This window comes from Ailuropoda melanoleuca, chromosome 2, assembly GCF_002007445.2.
Source record: "Ailuropoda melanoleuca isolate Jingjing chromosome 2, ASM200744v2, whole genome shotgun sequence".
NCBI lineage: Eukaryota > Metazoa > Chordata > Mammalia > Carnivora > Ursidae > Ailuropoda > Ailuropoda melanoleuca.
In genome coordinates this window covers 59924450-59933997 of record NC_048219.1, presented here as the reverse complement: position 1 = coordinate 59933997, position 9548 = coordinate 59924450, and the positions used below count along the sequence as shown (strand labels likewise).

The window sequence follows — 9548 nt, the reverse complement described above, 5'->3', positions numbered from 1 at the left end:
TTGATTTTTATCTCTTAATGATTATCTTCCAAGATATAATGCTGTTCTTCATTTTTCTATGAGGAATATACCTCAGGACCATTAAGGGTGAATTATGTCCATCATCAGCCCATGTAGGCAGAGAAAAGAGATACTGTGTAGCCCATTTTGAGTAGGGAGACACTGCAGTTAAGCCACCTTGAAATCTTTCGTGTAAGATTTTGATTTGTCTTGAACTCCTAACACGAAAAATCTTTTAATAATCTAAAACCATTACACAATAGATGTTGAGTGTTTTTCTTGAAACACCTATCCAGAGAAGATGGAAAAAGCAACAATATATTGAAGGTTATTCATTCTTTACTTGGGCAAGCTTTAATCTTTCATGATCAGGAGTGGTAGGTCATACCAAATCAGCCACAATTGCCACAGTCCCCAGATGGGCGCATTGTGACTCTGTCTAGACCACCAATAACATCACAATGTTTTTCCTCAAATCAGACTGGCCCCTTATCCCCTCCAATCTCCCAAGGAGCATAGAGGTGGGAAGACTAGGGGACTTCTGCATGCTCGAAGGGGAAAGGAATTTTCAAAATCTTGGAGGACTATTTCTTAGAACAGTGAGGAAAGCATTTACTATATAGCATTTATAGATTGCTGCCCAGCCTTTGAAATTCCAAAATACTTCTGAAAACTAGTGATAGCAAAGTTTATATAGAACCCTCTGCAAGGTTAGATCTATTCAGCATTCTGAAGACAAATGGCATGGTACAAATTTCAGATGTGAGAGCGAGACGCACTTCTGTGCGCCCTGCCATCATTTTCACAGGAAAATGAGGGAATCAGCATGGTCTTCGCTGAACAACTTTTGTGGAGATTGGAGGGTATTTTTCTCTCTTCCTGTTAAGGCCTTGAAAAGCTAAGAGTTGAGTGGGTTCCTGCCTGTCTGCTTCTGAAATCTAGAGTGAAGCTGGAGGTTCAAGAGAAGCACAGATGAATCCTTCTGATCTTTCTGGGACCCCAAGCAGCTACACAGAAGTATTGTAATTTCATAACTAAAAGGATTTGGATTTATCTTGATTTTAACCAGCACTACTTTAAAAAAAAACAAAAACAAAAACAACTTATATAACTGAATTCTTACAAACCCAACTTATTTGGGCAAAATCAACTTCCCAGATGTTACAGTTGTTTACTCTGAGGGGACCCGCCATCAAATTTGGGCGTGCCTTCAGTGGCTTTACCACTAGTTACCAACTCCCGGATTTTGTTTGTATATTTACTCCCCCTTCTAATTTCTCTCACTTCCCTGCTCTCCTCTCTCTCCTCCCCTCCAAACTGCATCAGTCTTTAAATGCCCTATCCAAATCCTAGCTCTGTGAAGTGTTTCTAACACTTTCGTTTCTGAAAACTCTTGTAGTAAGTAATCATTTTCTATCTTCCATAGCTGTGAAAACTTAGATAAGCTGCTTAGCTTCTCTGAGCCTCAGTTTCTCCATAGATAAATGTGGATAATTACAGTACTTTATAGTGTGTTGTGAGGATTAGGTGATCTAATATGTGTGTCTTAGAACTGCCTGATACATCATAAACATGCATTGTGTCAATGTTTATTAATATTCAACAGTTAATTTTATCTTCTCTTTTTTTGACACTTTAGATTTTTTTCATTTCCCACATAGTTGAGGTTCAAAAATTATTTGTTGACTTAATTATCTTGATAATATGTCAAAGGGGGAGTATTTCCTTCATGTTTTTAAAAAAATCAGTTGATGGGTGTCTGGGTGGCTCAGTTGGTTGAGCAGCGTCTGACTCTTGATCTCAGCTCAGGTCTCAATCTTAGAGTCGTGAGTTCAAGTCCCGTGTTGGGCTCTATGCTGGGTGTGGAGTCTACTTAAAAAAAAATTAATAAACTGATAAACATGAAGAACTGCCAGTTGCCAGTTTTCTTAAAAGCCAAGATCTTGCAGCTTGATGTATATATATATATATATTTTTAGAAGTAAACATAGTAAGTGCTTATTGCAGGAATAAAATATATATTTTTTATACTTTCATTTCTCTTTCAATTTAACATATCACCCATGATACAAAAAATAATCATTATTTCTCTTCCTCCCCCCAATTGAAACCCATGAAATTATTTTTTGAGAAATTCTTATGTAAAATATCTATCATGTTGCAGAACTTCTGCAAATATGAGTGATTCAGTGTCTTAGTTAATATTATGGAAAAAAGAGTACACACTTGAAATATTGCTTTTATCGTTTACCAAAATCTGCATGCAGGAAGAAATAGCCAGTTTTAATATATCAATGTTACAGGTTCTCTTTTGTACCCGATTTCCCCAGGGATCCCAACATTCCTCCAGCTGCTTCATGAATTTGTGATCTGCAAGGGGAGGGGGGGCCTTGCACTCCAAAGACAATAAATTTCAAAAATGTGTTTGAAAGGTAAAAACTGACCATGTTCATTTTAAAACAGAAGTAGTTCAGTCATTTGAAGACAAGAGGAGTCAACATTTTTGTTCAGAAGAATGATGGAAATATGGCATTAAAAATCAGGACAGAGGTGCTGAAGGTTGCTCAGGAGCTAAAATATTAAGATCTTTTCTGCTAGTTTAGTTTTTAATGTTTAGAACACAAAGCTCTCTTAATCACAGAGGAACTAGTTTATCAGTATTACTTGGATTTCTTTAGAAAGTAGTTTAACTCTTCAACTAGTCTTCTCTAGTCATCACATAGTAGTTTGTCATGGAAACAAACTTTGAATGGAGGAGGGAACTGGCAAAGAGACAAGATTGGCCTGGGCAGTTCCCAAATTCCACCCTCTTGCTACCAGGATTCGCTTTCTGCTTGTGCTGGACTGAGGTACCCAGACTGAGTTATCCGACGAGGAGAAAACCTGTTCCAGGTGGAACAGGAAATGCAATGACTGAGGGGCAGGCACCAGGGTCAGACAGAGATTGGGTTTCAAGCCAAGATACCGGATTCTTCTGGTCAAGATAAAGAGCTCTGCTTGTGTTACCTGGCATAATCTGTGTTAACATCTCATAACTTGAAAGCATGACAATGAAGGAACACACATAGACTTGTGGCACATGGAAATGTGTGCACAGAAAAAGGAGATCTATGATTTTCTAAACGTAGGAAGGCATTCATTCTTTCTCACCAAAATGGCTATATTCTGCTTTGTTATCAAGTTTGACAATCTCTAAGAATGAGACTGTGTCACTGGGGTCCCATCAGAGCCCTTGGGGATAGAGTGACACGTTCTACCATGGCCAAGATTGACCCTGTGTTGTGCTCCTGGCCTTTACATACCACTAGAGGAAGCACGACTTTATTTCATCATGCTGATAAGTTATAAATTATAAAATTCTTTACAATTACTTCAGTGCTATGTTTATTGGCTCTGGCTTTGTCCCTTTGGGGTGGAAACCAGAAAATTCTCAGGATAGTAAAGTCTGCCAAGCATACAAGGCACCACGGTCGCGTCACTGCAGAAGGTCTAACAGATGTGCGAGGAAAGAGACCATCACTGTCCTTGGAGCAACAGTTGTCGTGGTTCACAAAATCACACTTCCTTCACACTGTTTCTCCTTTGAGCACCACCAGCTTGTATTCATGCTGCCTTCATCTTTGTTATGACTATGTTGACACAGCTTTATAGTTGGCTCTTCTTCAGGTGAAACATGGTGAAGATCGATATGCATGCAGCTTGGAGAGATCCTTTTCCAATCAGTCCCTTTGAGTTAGCAGCACTTGCAGCCACCTTGTTTGCCTTGGGATTAGCTTTAGGAACAACTGTAACTGTTGGGATGTTATTTTGTAACCAGATGAAAACAATTTGCACAAACAAAACTTCTATTGAACCATGGATTGAAGAAAAGGCTAAAGATCGATTTCAATATTACCAACTAGATGAGGTCTTTGTCTTAACTTATGATATGGGAAGTAGATGGAAGACTTTAAACAGGTATTTACATGGTCAGGGCCCCTAAAGGAGATGGGCTAGAGCGGCCAATTAGAGAAGGTTGTCACCAGTAGAACTTAATAGTAGAACAATTGAAACAAAAAACAGATAAAAGAGTCAGAAGTGGGGGCGCCTGGGTGGTTCAGTCAGTTAAGCATCCCACGCTTGATTTCCACTCAGGTCATGATCTCAGGGTCATGAGATTGAGCCCCAGGTCGGGCTCTGCATAGGGTGTGGAGCCTGATTAAGATTCTTTCTCCTCCCCCCCACTTCCCCACCATGGACGTACTCTCACTCTCTCTCTCTAAGAAAAAAAAGAAGAGTTCAGTATAAAACAATTGAAGATTATAGTGGTAACTGCTATCCTTCCAATAAAGGATCAAAAGGAATGAAAACCTTCTTCACGAGCCCCTGTGCTGAACAGCCTTGAATAAGGCTACAGAAAAGGGAGTTCATTTTAGCCACGAGATGGTTATGATACTGATTGTGTAGAGAGAAAATTCTTGATGATTCCTTTGATAGAAGGTCTTCCAAGAATAAGAGTCTGTTTTTCTACAAACTGTATGGAGAAGTATCCATGTGATGCTGAAATAGATCAAGCCCCAGAGGGAGAATAGAAAAATAGCCACAGTTAAAGTAAAATTATTCTTTAAGTCCTCTCCATTACTTGAAAATTGTACATATTACTAAAGAATTATTCAATGAGCCTACTCGGATCAAGGTGTGTTTTTTTCCTCAAAAGTGCCCTAGTGCCATGTCCTAAATATTTTAATTACCATTCTGAAATGGGAGAAGCCACTCTGCTTATGCCTTTGAACTCCTGCCCCTTTTTGCCACCACTTCCTCTCCCCAAAAGGAAAAACACGTTACTAAAGTAAGTCAGTGCATTGTCTCTAGGACACGTGCTGCACATTATGGACCACACCTGTGGATATAGTGATGCTTTTATCCTGTTTCCCCCCTCAGTCGACATTTCTTATGTAATATTCTAATACTATAGAACTTAATATGTTAGATTCAATATAAGCTTAAATTTGATTGCCTGTCTTTTAATAATGCAGATTTTTATCAAATCAAATAAAGATCAATGGATTTTCTATAAAAACAAAACCAAAAAAAGATGGTAAATTGAAATCTTCCTTCAAAACCTCTCTCAAATGCCTCCAAAATTTTCCATTTCCACTTGTGCTTTCTTAGGTTAGCTCTCAGTGCTTTATGGCCACACAGGGGCTCGTGCCTCCTTCCTAGTCTCCTGCCTTCACTTCATGCAGACCATCCTCCATGCAATCATCTAAATTTTCTTCCAAAAGTATAGCTCTCAGCATGTATATTATGAATGGCCCATAGTAGCTGTTCAATAAATCACTTGCTTTAAGTGATGCCCTACTGCCCAAAGGAAAAAGCTTGAACTCAAAGCCCTTACGTTTTGTGAATAATAATAAGAGACTATGATATAATAAAGAATATTATTTGGTCTTTGCCCCTGGTTCCTGGTACAGAGCTCCTAAAATCCTTGGAATTTCCTGAATGATAGAAGTTAAGCTAATGAGATGACTCCTGTGGGTCTTTAGATAGCTTCAGGATGGGAACTGGACATCAGAAAGGCCAGCCATGTGATTAGAGTGTTGGAATTTTGGCCCAGCCTGACCTGGGGTGAGGGAAAGTTCCAGAGACTGGGAGTTGGGGTGGAGAGAGATTGTTCACAATGAAACCCCAATAAAAACTCTGACATCAAAGCTCATTGGAGCTTCCCAGTCAGTGAACTCATTGAAGTGCCTGGAGGGTGACAAACTCTGTCACACTCCATGGGGAGAGGGCACAGAAGCTGAGTGCTTTCCAAGGCTCTCCTCATTTGGCTCTTCTTGAGTTGCATCCTTTCAAATACAACTGTAATCATAAGCACAGCATTTTCTTGAGTCATTCTACTAAATTATCACACCTGAAGGAGTCATGACACCCCCAAGTTTGTAGCCAGTTGGGCAGGAGTTTGGGTGGCCTGGGGACTCCCCAAAACTTGTGACTAGAATCTGACGGGAGGGCAGTCCTGTGGAGGGCTTTGCTCTGAACTTGGGAGTCCACACCAACTCCAGATAGTCAGTGTCAGAACTGGGTTGGGTAGAAACAAAATCCAGTATTAAGTAGCTGTTACTGGAATCTACAAAAATAGAGCATGTCACCAGAGCACGATTTTGGATATCATAGCTGTAATGGAAAGATTGATTTACTAAAAGCCTCCCCAGGACCACAAAATGATAACACTACTTCCTGTGCCCTCACTTCCGCAGAACCCGTTAGTTGGCCTCATGCTAAGGAACCGTGCCTGTGAGTCATTTGAAGAAAGAAGAGTCAAAATATTTTGACTAGCCTAGAGCAAGGCACTTGAAATGCATTATAATCTATGGTCTTAATTCCATGGGGTCCTACCAGTGGTTTATTTTGGCGAAGACAACGTAAATGTCCTTCTCCCCTAAGTTTCTCTGAGAAACATTCTGCCTAGGCAAGACAGCCGAGACTGGCTGATGAGTTATAAGTAAATGGCTGTGTTCTCTGTGAAGATCTGGAGTCCTCCGTGCTGTCTACACCCTAGTAGCACTTCTGAGAAGAATCAAGCTGCTGGTGCTGGTGACAATGGTTAGGGCAAGAGAGAGATCCCTGTCTATTTGTTGCTCATCAAGGTATCTGTTTCCAATTTTGGCAGTAAAACATGGCAACAGAGGGAAAGAAAAGAGAAACCTCAAGGCATCGCACACCTCTTGCCTGAGAGATTCCATATGAGTGCTTTGACTTGAGTTTGCTGGTTTTATCCTCATCACCTCCCTGGGGAGGAGGAGTAGGCATGATCAACCCGCCTCACACAGACTCAAACTGTGGCTGTGAGTTCTCTGAGGTCTCCCGGCTCGTCAGAGAAGAAGCAGGAGAATTCAGGGCTGTCTGAATCCAAATGTAAAATCTCCATTCTCTGTTACAGACCGCGTGCCAGCTTGGGGCCTCACCCTGGCGTGCCCGACTTACACTCTGGGTGAAGAAAGCAGAGAATGGTTATCTTTGCCCTCTCAACTTAGTCTAGAATATGCTCCTGAACCAATTTCCCCCAGACAAGCCAGAGATTGCCACTGGCAAGACAGCACTGAAATCTTTTGCAGCCTTTTCTCTCAGCATTCTCTCATTTAGGCAAATTGGTGCTAATGCTGGGGCCAGCGGGAACAAGTCATCATCACAGCCTTCTGGAGACATCTCTGGAGCAGCCTCCCAGGACATACTTGGCTGTGTTTCCAGAGTGCTCCCCTCCACTCCCCTGAATTACCTCCATCCACTTGCAAGTAGCAAACAGTGACTCTTCCAGCAAGAATCCTTGATGGTGCATCCCTCTGACCACGAGAAGACTCGCTGGAGGGCTTGAAACGTGCTGAAACTCCCTGGGAGGTTGAGGCCGGGGGACCCGCATTATCAAGTGTCCATGTGTCACTAGTAGGTGCCTTGTCTAGCATGGTGGCCTGGCCGTGCCACTCGAGTATAGCGCCAGACCCTGGTGGTGGACACTCCAAGGACACTCAGACAAGACATGCTGACCTTCTCGGTCTCACTCGGCCACCAGCACAGCGGCAGCCTAGGACGGTGTCTCGACTGTCCAAAATTTTGAACAGCTCGGGGGCTGGAGCCTGGGCGGTAGGCAGAGGGTAGCCACTCACCAGAGAACGAACACCTTGAACTGAAAACACTCTCCCTCCCATTTCCTAAAGTTTCACAGCAGTTGATTTCCCATGGAAACAAGCAGAAACCTGTTTTAATCATCTGGCATTTTTTAGTTCCCTAATTTGTATGAGCACCTGGAGATACTGACATATGGTACATCCATTACCTCAGAAAGCTACAGATGAAAGAGAAGTAAAGCCAGTCTTAAAACTGGAAAGCTTCAGCATATGCCTTCAAATGACTTTCCTTAATCTCAGAGATCGTCAAAAATGCTGCCAAAATAGTTGTTTCTGTTTCAGCTCAGTGCTTGCAACAAGATTCACATTTGAACCTTGGTGGGTGCCTCTCCCACAGCGCGGCCGCCCCCTTACCTCCTGACCCAGACGGAGAGAGTGGAAGGAGCCCTGGCCGAGGCCGGCCTGACCCTTGCCCTCACTAGTCCTGTGACCTTGGGCTAAAACGGAGCCTGGACCTCATTTTCCTCATCATGAAAATGTCGTTCGATCAGCTAACAAATATTTATTGAACATCTATTTTGTGGCAGACGCGGTTCTAAGAACTGGGAGGACAGCAGTGAATAACATAGCACCCCCACCTTTGCGGAGTTAAAATTCTTTGTAGGGGAGATACACAAACCCGTAGAAGGCATAATAGGGGTCATGGAGTAAAACAGAACCGGGGGGCGGGGAGGATTTGCGCAGGGCGATTGCAAACGGGAAAGACACTGGGCCAGGAAGCTCTCCTACAGAGCAGGCCAGGCCGCTGAGGAGAGGCCAGAAGCCGGCGTGAGGTGCGCCTGCTGGATGGCCGAGGGAGAGCATTTCGTGGGGAGGCCATGAAGTCAGGGTCAGCCTCGGATTTTGAGAAACAGCAAGAAGTCCAAAAATGGCTAGAACCTGCGAGCGTGGGGCTTTCGGGGCCACCGAAGAGGATTTGCCTGCGGTTGCTCTCAGAGGGTTTTGAGCAGAGGAGATAGATCTAAGTTGTGCTAAGGTGACTTGGCTGCTGTGTGGACAGTACACCGAAGAGGGACAAAGCCGGGCTGCCTGCGCCATACCTGGAGGGAGGCCCCTGGTGGACGGGACCAAGAGAGTTGGCGTTTGGTGGTGATAAGTGCTTGAATTGCAGCCTATGTGTTATTTCGAAGGTAGAGCTGCCAGGGCTGCCAGAGTAGAGGCGGGCGTGAAAGAAATAAGGGAGTGAAGGCTAACTCCATGGTTTTTAGCCTGGTTACCAGGAAAAATGGAGTGTTCACTTTCCGCGACCAACAGTAGTTTAAGGGGGACAGGTGGGGAGGCCTGGCGCACCTGGAATTCAGTTTGGGGCATGCAAAGTGTGAGGTGCCAGTTGGAAATCCAAATGGATACAAACAAAACACGTTACTCAAACAGTAAAACTTATCAAATGAATTAGATCTAAAAGAATGACTGCTTTTGTCTTCAAGAAAAATTAGAGTAACCTCTGGTGATGCCAGGTGGTGAGAAGCCAAGATGCCTGAGGAGTAAATCATTTTGAGAAATGAAGTTTCTACGCTTTCCTAGCATGGTCACTGTTATCGTTATTGCCTCCTTCCAGTTAATTATCTAATGGGATTCCAAAGGTTCACAAATTTAAAGGTAAAGAAAGGTCTCGTCACTGGAACATACCATATAGAAAGCCCACATCCAGGGCGCCTGGCTGGCTCATTGCGTTAAGTGTCTGACTCTTGATTTCAGCTCATGTCATGATCTCAGGTTTGTGAAACTGAGCCCTCCGTCAGGCTCTGTGCTGGGCGTGGAGCCTGCTTAAGATTCTCTCTTTCCCTCTCCCCCTCAGTCCTTCCCTATCTCTCTAATAAAAAAGAGAGAAAGAGAGAAAGCACACATCCACCCACCTATTTATTTGGTCTCCTTACAAAAATG

The 9548-nt window shown here is 43.1% G+C and overlaps 1 pseudogene; it reads left to right on the top strand.

Moving 5' to 3' along the window:
• The first annotated feature begins 826 nt into the window (after nt 1-826).
• Nucleotides 827-4589, top strand: LOC100475416 (annotated as a pseudogene).
• Nucleotides 4590-9548: the final 4959 nt, after the last annotated feature.